This window comes from Cornus florida, unplaced genomic scaffold (genome assembly GCF_030987335.1).
Source record: "Cornus florida cultivar Cherokee Brave unplaced genomic scaffold, ASM3098733v1 CherokeeBrave_3.0.0_Hap2_Chr09, whole genome shotgun sequence".
Lineage (NCBI taxonomy): Eukaryota > Viridiplantae > Streptophyta > Magnoliopsida > Cornales > Cornaceae > Cornus > Cornus florida.
In genome coordinates this window covers 14281009-14292825 of record NW_026775579.1, presented here as the reverse complement: position 1 = coordinate 14292825, position 11817 = coordinate 14281009, and positions in this window count along the sequence as shown.

Below are 11817 nucleotides of genomic sequence, written 5' to 3'. Positions count from 1 at the left end.
TAAGCTAAGGAGGTAGCACAATCCATCAAGAAAATAAGCATAATTTATCAAACAAACTACAAGAGTAATCAAGTAAGCACCATGCCTTAACCATCATTTTATTTTAAATTCCAACATACATAGGCATGCTTCAAACTCATAAAATATAATGTAAGCACATGGCCTTTCATTCCAACATACATAGACATATGAATAAAAATAAAAGATCAATTGGAAGAATTAATCAAAGCAAATTATGTAAAAAAAAAAACTCAAGATCTATATGTAATCATGGTCAAAACATTATTTACAACATAAATCCCCAAAAAACTACCAAATACTAAGTTTAGGAAGCAAGCTTAGAGGATATCTCTAGCTCCAAGAGAGGGATTTAGCCATTCATGGTAGGTGTCATCCAACCCTCAAAGGTTATCTTTAATATAGGCACCATCTTCTTCCTCTTTGCTTTACTCCAAAAACCCTAGTTCTAGAGAAAGAAAAATATCTAATAGCTATGTCTAAAATTGTAACAACTAGAGGAACAAAAATTGGAACTCTATACAAATTGGTTTATTTGATTTAAATACAAGCCTCTTTGAGTAGGCAACAAGTCAGAAAATAAGTCTTTGATTGGTGTAATCTCACAGCTACAAAAGTTAATGGAGTTCGTGCGCACTCGAGAATAAAACATCTCACTGCCAATAGGGGCTTCAATCGATCAGAACTTACTTCGATCATTTGAAGATGACGTGGCATAAATATTTTAACAACTGGCAACCTTATCCATTGAGCTGGCACTGCCTTCATCTCGATCGATTGTAGAAATCCTCAATCCATGGGGACATCCTTTGATCGATTAAAGCTTGATTAGTGCAATTTTTTTGACTTTTTTTGGATTTTTTTCTTAACTCCAAAACTGAGCTAAAAGTCTCTTTTTAGCCTGTTTGAACCTTATTGACCTGAAATAGACAAAAACACAAATTAGAACTGAAACGAAAAAGTAAGATAGATGAATTGATTAAAATACCCTAACTTATGTGCTAAAACGCAACACATTTGAGTACTTATTATTGTGGTTGGAGTTTGGTCCCACATTGACTAAATGAGAAATATTATTTCAGAAGAAAGTATTATAATAGAAAGGTCATTATATATATATATATATATATATATATATATATGGAACTTACACTGACTTGTTCATGGAGGAACTTGATGTATTCAAATAATAATATACTTGAAAAGTTGCCCTTTCCCAACAAATTTTTTTGCGCAAAGTACTGAGTAGGTGACTATACCTCTACCAAATTAAACCTAAAGTCCTGCAAAACCTCTTATGGGAACCCACCAAAACTTTAACCATCAACCAAAGGTCGCCACCCTTTGAAGTACTCAAGGCTTATGCAAGAAGAGGGGCCGTTTAACAACATGATAGGAGTGGATTGTGTGGTGAATTTTATGCTTTCAATAAACATGATAGGAATGGGGGAGAGAAAAAAGATATGTTAATAAAAATTTAAGCAATTTTTTTTATTTTTTTATATTTTTAGGATGAATCTCTTAATTTGCAAGTTTGCAATAATTAAACTTACACTTTCCTCACATCCAAATTTCAAGTTACTTTAATCAATTTTTAGAACTACCATATATATTCAAGTGGACTATGCTGAGGCTCTTATCTTGGTTTAATTTTGGCAATTTTATAACTTACTTTACTGTAATGACCCGGTCATTTTCCATCCTTTCCTTTTCTCAGATGTTCGCGGATATTTTTTTTCTATTGATCTTTCTTTTCCGAGTTAAGTTTCTCGTCACTTAGTATCATCTCGAGTGCTCTGGAATGGTTTCTGAGAGTCTTTCCTTTGGATTGACAACTTCCTATGAGGATCGCGTCATTTCCACATTTTCATTTTCCGGACACTATTCACTTTTCGTCCTTTTCCCTATTTCGTCTTTTCCCCGTTAGTCACTTTGTTGGCATAACCACACTTTTTGTGTTCAAAATTGGTTTTTGATTTCACGTATCTTCATTCTAAGTAGTTTCCATGAAATACGTATCTTTATTTTTGCAGAAAAGTACTCTGGTTGCTCCTTGTGTCCATAGGGGCATGGATACACAGTTCTTTAGAAACATTTTCTTCTCTTGGGGTGTTTTTCGTAAATATCTTTTGAAGATATTTTATTTCGGAGGTTTCTAAGAAAATATTTTTGGAAGATATTTTCATTTTGGGCCAGTTGTGCAGTTTTCACTTTTTGGAGGGGCCATTATGCAATTAATGAAAGTTATTGCTGAATACCTTGTTTTGAGCCTGGATCCTCGTATAGGATTTATTCACTTTTCGTCGAGTTGTGTACTCTTAGAATTCCCTTCTGGTCATTTTTCTCCAGTTTCAGGGTTTTTGGCCCCGGTTGCCTCCGAACTTATTCAGAGCATATCTTTCAGCTTGGGACTTGGTTTTCGACGCCGTTTCTTCTATTGTTCATATTTTCTCAATTCTGTTCTTTTTTGTTCACAGAATTTTGCCGTTTGAGCGTGTCTGCTCAAATTCCACTTTTCCAGACCCGGCAGGGCCCATTCGAGGCACTTTTTTGAGTTTTTCTATAAATAAGGGGTCTTTAATTGAAAAATCAGATTTCACTCTCTCTCTCACCTCTCTTGGCCAGATTCCACAGCAACCAAGGGCTACCACCTTCTCTCTCCTCTTTTGAATCTCTTCCCCTTAGTGAAACGCCATAATGCCTTAGTGTTTTATGTTCGCCTTGGTGAGGCCTTTGATTCCACCAATTGGAATCTCGTTTTAGCAATGTCTTGAGTTTGGGTTTGAAGTCAAGTTGTGATTTTGATGGGGCTTCCTTGGAGTTCTTGTTCACTGTAATGACCCGATCATTTTCCTTCCTTTTCTTCTCCTCAGATTTTCACGGATATTTTTTTTTCGTTATTCTTTTCCTTTCTGAGTTTAGTTTTTCATCACTTAGTGTCATCTCGAGTGCTCTGTAATGATTTTCGAGGCTCTTTTCTTTGGATTGACAACCTCTTTTAAGGACCGAGTCATTTCCACATTTTTCGTTTTTCGACACTATTCACTTTTCGTCCTTTTCCCTATTTCATCTTTTTCCCTATTTTATCTTTTCCCCGTTTGTCACTTTTTGGCATAACCTCACTTTTCATGCTCGTAGTTGATTTTTGACTTCACGTACCTTCACCCTAAGTGATTTCCACGAAATACGTATCTTTACTTTTGTAAGAAAGTACTCTAGTTGCTCCCGGTGTCCGTAGGGGCATGGATGCACAGTTTTTTAGAATCTTTTTCTTTTCTTGGGGTGTTTTTCATAAATATCTTTTGAAGATATTTTATTTCAGAGGTTTAAAAGAAAATAACTTCGGAAGATATTTTCATTCTGGGTCATTAGTGTAGTTTTCACTATTTAGAGGAGCCATTGTGCAATTAACGAAAGTTATTGCAAAAATACCACATCTGGAGCCTGGATCCTTATACGGGATTCATTTTCACATTTCGTCGAATCGTGTACTCTTAGAATTATGTTCTGGTCATTTTTCTCCGATTTCAGAGTTTCTGACCCCAGTTGCCCCCGAACTTGTTTGGGGCATATCTCTCTACTCGGGACTCAATTTTCGACACTGTTTCTTCCGTTATTCATGTTTTCTCATTTTGAATCTTTTTTATTCATGGAGTTTTGCCATTTGAGCGCGTCTGCTCAAATTCCACTTTTCCGGACCTGGCGGGGCCCTTTCGGGGCACTTTTTGAGATTTCCTATAAATAAGGGGTTATAAATTTGAAAAGTCACTTTCTCCTCCCTTCATGCACGACCAGAATCTACCATGGCAGCCCAAGGGGGGCTGCCACCCTTCTCCTCTCATTTAAACCTCCTTCCCTTTGTTATAAAGTCATAGTGCCTTTGCGTTTTGTGTTTGTCTTGACTACGCGCTTCTTTCCCCCTTATTAGAACCCATTTTTGGCCAATTTTTGAGTTGGGGTTTGAGGTCAAGTTAGGATTTTGGTAGGTCCTCTTTGGAGTTTAATGTTCACGGCGTTGTCTCCGACAAAACCCCGAAGTATTGTCGGATTCGAAGCCGTTTTATTTTGGTGGCTTTCGAGATTTTCATCTCAAATTGAGGTAGGTGATGTTTTAGGATTATATATGTGTTATATTGGGTGTTTTCCATAATTATACAACTTGTATGCATGCTTTTGTTTAAGTCCTAGAATTTAATTTAATTAATTTCTATGGTTAAAATTTAATTCTCATGATGATGTATAACTTAGAATTAAATTGTGGCATACTAGAAAGTTTGGATTTGATATGTTTGTTAACATATTTTAAATTGAAATTATTTGAATAAGAATTGCACTTTTTATTTAATATTTTTCTTTTGTGGAAGATTAATTCCCATGGTCATACCTTACATGAAATGAACTTGTATTATGCTTTTAAATTAAGTCTTGGCACCTTCCTTAACAAACTTTAATTTGAGAGCATTTGGATAAGTATAAAAATCTAGAGATTTTAATTAAAATCCATTTAATGGTTCCATTGGCCTAATTAAGTTTTTAACTTGATATTTGTGATGACTAGGGCTTGTATAGTAGCATATATTAATTTGGGACCATTTGATGTTGTTTTAGAATTTAGGGATTTAATTATCATGTTTTAATTAAATTCTACCCTATTAATCCAATGACCTAAGTAAGCTTTTGATTTGATTGATGTAATGAATAAGGTATGTTGTTTAACATGTGTTAATTGGGATTCAATTGAATAAGATATGAAACTTAGAGAAATTCATTAGGTTATATACTTAATTTTCGTTTCTGTTGCATTATTGATTAAATCATGTGTTTAACATTGATATTATGTTTGAAGCATGATTTTAGACTTGTAATGGACTTATGCGATTGTGTTTCAATATTGTATTATATTGTTATATCGTGTAACGAATCGCACACTGAATATTAAACATGTGATGTTATTATAGCGCGTAACGAATCGCGCTCTGAAGATTCGACATTGTCATCCTATAGTAGTTGTGGATTTAGGGCATGTATTGTGTGGTTTCAACCTACTTGTGCATGGAATGTACTTTCGTGCTGATATATATATTTCGTATATAAATCGTTAACTTATTTATTTTGGAGTCTTGGGACATTGTTACTGTGATATGGCTAGAGTTTGGCTCTAGTGCGGGAGGTATGAGTTCTCCCCAGTGAGATAATGAGCACTAGGGTGGTCTTCCCAGCTAGTTAATGCCCGGAATAACCAATTTGTTCTTGGTTTAGTCCGAGACGTGATGTCCAAGTCTTCCACTATTTGTTTTCGCATTTAATTCCAAGTTGACAACCAATGTTTAATTGTGACTTGTTGCTTTGGTTATTGGCGATTTAATGTTGTTAAGTACATTTACGCATTCTGATTTTGAATGAAGCATAGTATGTTTTTTATGTTGTTAAGTACATTCATGTTTCATGATTTTTAATGAATCATTATAAATTTTGATGTTATTAAGCACATCTATGCTATATTGTTCAAATGTGATTTAGGAATGATCCTATAGATTCATTTGGAACATAGACGATAGATGGCATGACCCACTTTAGTCGTTTACGCACTTTTAGATTTTATGTTGATTACTTTGAGGATCTTTGTCTTAACGTGTGGTACTGGAAACTCTAATTTATGCCAAATGGTTATATTTAGTTGTTTACACATTTTAGATGTCAAGTTGATGACTTTGAGAATCTATATTTTGTCGCTTTGTATAGCATGCTCCTATGTTGTTTGAATTGTATGAATGATGTGATTTATGCTAGAAATATTCTAAGGTAGCTTAGGATGCTCTCTGAGTCTCATCTTGACATAAACGTTAGATGACATGAGCCCATTTGACATATTTCACCATAAGGTGATAAAATTGTAAAATATAGGTTGATGCATGCTCATTTTCTATGAGTACCATTATGTTGCTCACCCCAAAGTTACTGGGGCATATTTCAGGTATAGGAATCAAGGTTGAGATTTTCATTATGCTTGGGCGATTAGTGGACTTGAAAGTTCCATTTTGTGAAGGTTGGCTTGAAATGCCATTTGTAGCCTTATTTGTCAAATGTGTATATTTGATTCTAAACTTGTAATGTGTGCCTAAGCACACTTTTTGATTCTCATTTTATGTATATGATATAAGGCCAAGGGTCAAATTTCATTGAAGTCCATGTTTACTCACAATGGTTGTATTTTGCCTGTAATAACCCGGTCATTTTTTTTTCCTTTTCTTTTTCTCAGATTTTAACGGATATTTTTTTTCCGTTGTCTTTTCCTTTTTGGGTTCGGTTTTTCATCACTTGATGTGTCATTTCCATATTTTATTTTTCCGAACACTATTCACATTTTGTCTTTTTCTCGTTTATCCTTTTTCCTTGCACAACCTCACTTTTTGTGCTCGGATTTGATTCTGGTTTTGCATGCATTCATGATATTTGATTTCCATGATAGTGGTATTTTTACTTTTCTAGAAAAGTATGTTGATTGCTTACTTCTTTCATAAAGGGGTATTAATCTATACTTTAGTGTAATTATTCTTAACTTATGGGGTTTTAGTGTAATTAAATAAAATAATTATTTTTCATCTTGGGGACCATTTTGCAATTAAATTTGGAAGATATTTTCAAAAAGGACCTTTTTGCAATTTTTGAAAAGTGTGACAAGTGTCACACTCTCATTGGTCCACTTGTTGACATTTGTGTGGAAACACTTTAATGCATTGGATGATGACATTTGGAGGGTGAGGATTCACCCACTTGTTGGCCTAGGATTGGTGCACTTGTTGGCTTGGATGGTTGACAAGTGTATGTGTGGGATTAAGCCTAGGAAGGAGCCATGGATTGGTGACAAGTGTAGGTTCACAATTTAGTCTTGCAAATATCTTTGGGCCACTTTGGGATTATGGTTTTAAAGGAGGGTTTTTGTGTAATTGATCATAGATGTGTGTGTTGACCATGGTGTAAGAGCACATGGTGAATGGTGGATTTCTATTTCCTCCACTCACACTTAACCACATTATTTCATTCTCTTCCTTACAAGAAAACCCTAGCCTCTATGGATGGAGCTTGAAGCCTTAGGCATTGACCTTGATCTTTGAGACCCTTCCACTTACTTTAGACCATAAAGTTTGGATACATTTTGTTCCCCTCATCCTCCTCTTCAAAACCCTTGAAGGATTTAGCCAACTCCTAGTTTTGCTTTGGTATCTAGAGATTCAATTCTCTAGTGAGGTATTGATCTATTATTTTAAAGTATTTTTATGTCATTATTGAGTGTTTTACATGCATGGAAGAGAAGGACTTATATTTTGCCCTTAAACTGTTTTAACTTGAAATTTATCTTATCAAATTAAATATAGATATGAAAATATACTCAATTAGCTTTCATTTAGTTTTGGTTTCCTGTAATTTGGATTTAAAATGAATTAGTTATGAATTTTTGAAGTTGCAAGCTAGTTGCTGGAAATTTGAAGCTAGTTGCTAGAAATTTGAAGCTTTTCCTTTTTGGTCCGGAAATGAATTTTTATATGGAGCTGTATTACTTTAATTGCCTTGAAATTTTTACTGGAACTTTCCCCATGGGTTTTACACTACTCAGAATTTTTTCACAATTTTAGAGCATTTCTAACTTTTTTTTAAAATCCGAAACTATCTGTTGTCCATGTTTTTATTACAGCTAGGAAACATATTTTTAGATGATTTATTTCACTAACCTTTTGACATTGGATCATGGCTTAAATTTCCAGTTTTATACTCTTATATGTTTACTTCCAAAATAAATTAGGTTTGCCCAATTTGGATGTCAAATGAATTTTTCATGAATTTTCAAAGTTGGAAGCTACAGGCTAAAAATGTGTTTTCTGTGCAGAATTTGTTTCAAAGTTGTCGGTCAAAACTGTTTAACTTGGGAAAATATTTTGTTAAACTAAATTGATATTATCAAATTACAGTGTTTAAGCTTTCATTGGGCTTTGGATTCATTCAATTTGGGTTAGAATAGATTTTTTTTATGAATTTTACAAGTTGAAGGTAGCAAGCTGAAAAATCTGTTTTGCGGACCGAAAATTTGGGGCGATTTCATTTCGGTGGTAATTGGGATTTTCATTCCAATTGAGGTAGGGAATGTTTTAGGATTATTTGTGTGTTTTATTGTGTGTTTGCCATGATTATACAACATATATGTATGCCTTGTATCAAATCTAGAAAGTTAGTAATTTTTATTTCTTTGTATAAGATTTAAAATTTATGATGATGTATAACTTTGATTTGAATTGTAACATGTTAGGAAATTATGCTTAGATATGTTGGTTAACATATATTACATTTGAATCATTTGATTAAGAATTATAACTTTTATTTAATATTTATCTTCAGTGAAAGTTTAATTCACATGGTTGTATCAAGCATTAAATCAAGTTGTAATGTGGTATTTAAATAGGCCTTGGCATATTCTCTAACATAGATTAAATTGAGGGCATTTGGAATTGTTTAAAAATCTAGAGGAAATTAATTAATTAGCTTGATTAATATTGTTTTAAGTATTTTAATCACTTAACTTGTCATTTGATGTTATATATATGATGACCATGACATGTCTTTCAATATATATTAAATTGAGGTTATTTGAATTAACTTAGAATTTAGAGAATTTAACTATTTATGTTTAATTAAATTCTACTTTATTACTCTATGGATTTAATTGCATTTTGGAAGTTGTTTCTATATTTAAATCATGGATTTGGATTTGATGTATGTTCACTTGATTACTTTTGAGCATTAGATAACATATTTGTTACTTTTACATTCATGAGAATATGTTTTTCCTTATTGAATATATTGTTGCTGTGTGTAAGGAATTGCACACTTTGTATTTGACATCTTACATGCCATAGTAGTTGTGAATTTTGAGCATATATTGTATAAGTTTTCAAAATTTGGATTGTGCTTGGTAAATAGTTGATATCTTGTATATACATGTTGATATATATATGTTGTTGCACAATTTGTTGATTTTGAAAACTTAGGGATGTCGTTGTTTGGCTACGGCTAGGACTTGGTTCTAGTATGGGGGATTGTCCCTCTATATAGTCTAGTGCGCACATAGGGAGGTTACCCATGGGCTAGTAACCCTAAAGTAACTATGTTGTCGGTTTGATCCGGCGTGACGTCCGAGTATCCACTTTGTTTAATTTCGTATTTCATTTCAAGTTGATAACTAGATGATATCGTAACTTGTTGTTCCTTATTTGATTTCCTATTTTGAGCTTAAGATGTAGCATTGTGAAAGCGTGCTTCATGCGTTGTATTGGAAGTTTCATTATTGGTTAAATTGCATCGATATCATAATTTGTGTTTTGATGTTCAAATATAGTTTAGGAATGACCTTGTAGATTCATTTTGAACATAGACGTTAGGTGGCATGACCCACACTTGTTGTTTTCGTATTTTGGATTTCAAGTTAAAGACTTTGAGAATCTATATCTTGTTGCCTTGTATAACATGTTTCCATGTTGTTTGAATTGCATGAACAATGTGATTATGATAGAAATGATCTAGGTAACTTAGGATGCTCCTTGGGTCTCATCTTGACATAGACGTTAGGTGGCATGAGCCCCTTTAACATGTTTCACCATAAGGTAATAAAATTGTAAAATGTTAGGTCGATGCATGCTCATCTCCTACGAGTAGCTTTATGTTACTCACCCCTACGATACTGGGGCATATTTCAGGTAGGGGACTCAGGATTTGAAGATTTCATTGCTCCTTGGATGGCTTACAGTTTCTAAGTTTCTATTTTATGCAAGTGTTAGCATAAGATGCCTCTTGGTAGCCCTATTTGTTTAAACTTGTATTCATTGATTCGTATATGTAAAGTGTATGTAAGTGCATTCTTTTTAATGTATTTAACATGTATGAGATGAGGCCGGAGGCCAATGACATGTATCTCGTTTTCTATGCACTTTTGTTTTCAAAGTTTATTATGAAAATATTGAAAAATGTTAAGTCATTGCCTCATAACTTTCACATCGGGTGTTGGAATTTCATATCTTTTCTGCCCGGACTCAGAATCAGATGATTCTTGAGTCTAATTTTGTTCATTTTTCGTTGTCCTTCCAATGGTGTGCACGGTGGTACCCTTTTCAGTAAGAAATGACCATTTTACCCTTAGTTAATCTCTTTTCGGGTTAGACATTCTTGCTTCATTTGCTTTGCTCATTTGAGTTCCGTGACTTCATGGAGAGTCATTTTGGGGCCTTAGGGATGACGTACATCTCTTGAGGTCATTTGGCTTCTTTAGCTTCTGTATTTTGGGTCCATTATCGGGTCAACTTCCGGTTCATCACTAACGCACCGGGTTGAGAAATCAGGGTCGTTACATTGCCTTTAATGAGAATATATGAAAAACATGCGTTTTAGTATGTTATTTTGCACCGGAGTGTGCTTTGTGTATGAAATTCATTATCTAGCATTCATTTAGTTTTTATTTTTGCATTTTAGTTCACATATTGCATTTTTGGGCTAAAATAGTATAAATCGAGCCTTTAAGGGTTCATTTTCAAATCGGGTCGTGTAAAGTGTGTCCCGGCACCTCCACTAGGTCTCATTAATCGTGCATGAAGTGTGGCCAAGGGCCGAATGGTAATTTGAAATCATTTGTAAATTTTAAATTTCAAATTTTCCATTTCATGTGCATTTTCGCCCTTTTAGCCGTTGGGGGGTCAAATTTTGCATCGGTGGTATTTTTAAGCCATGAACCATTATAGCACATCCTAATAGGTAAGTTACGTTTGTGTGCATAGTTGTTTCCGGGCAACCCTTCTTCTTTGGTGAAATGAGCCTCCAATGGACTCATTTTGAAACTTTATTGCATAATCTTATCTAGGGGCATTTTAGACTTATCACATCAGTTTTATTTTCTTCTTTCGACATGGTCGCTTAGAAAATATGATTTTAGGGGGGGTTTCTTCTTTGTGTTTTTCCAGAAAAATTCATCTACTAGGCCATTTTCACTCTCTGTTCTGGCAGATTTCAAAAGAAATCATGTAGCAGCTTTTTGTTTTAACCCTCTTGGCCTAAACTGATCTAGGGGCATTTCGGAAATTTCTTTTAAAAAATAAATACCAGTCTTGACATGATCACATAGAAAACATGATTTTAGGGGGGGGTTTCTTCAAAACATTTTTCCATAAAATGCCGTCTCGGACCCGAAAACCCCACGTCAAATCTGTTTTCCTGTGCGCGTCTGCACTATTTGAAAAAGTTGTTGTATTGGCATTTTGGGGATTTCACGTCAAAAATAAAATTTTCTTTTTACACAGTCAGCTTGGAAAAATTATTTTGAGGGGGGTTTCTTCTTCGTATTTTTCCAGAAAATGTCATTTAGTGTCCCAAAACGGCACACGATTTCAGCATTTTGCCCAGGTTACTATTCACGGCCGCGGCGATGTCAAAACTTTGTTTTGACTTTTCTCTTCCATCCGGACTCCGAATCAAGTGATTCTTGAGTCTAACTTGATTAATTTTTCACTGTCCTCCCAATGGTGTGCTCAGTAGCACCCGATTTTATATTTTCAGAAATGACTATTTTGCCCTTGGGGCTATTTTTGTCCGATTTTCTTGTAATTCGCTTCCGCTACTTTCTTTTTAGTTCCGTGACTTCACGGGAAGTCATGGATATGTCTCAAGAATCATTTACATTCTAGTATTATGCTTATTTTCTTGTTAACATGTTTCGGTATTATAACATGTTTATTTGTTTCTTGATAACACGTTTGGTATTAT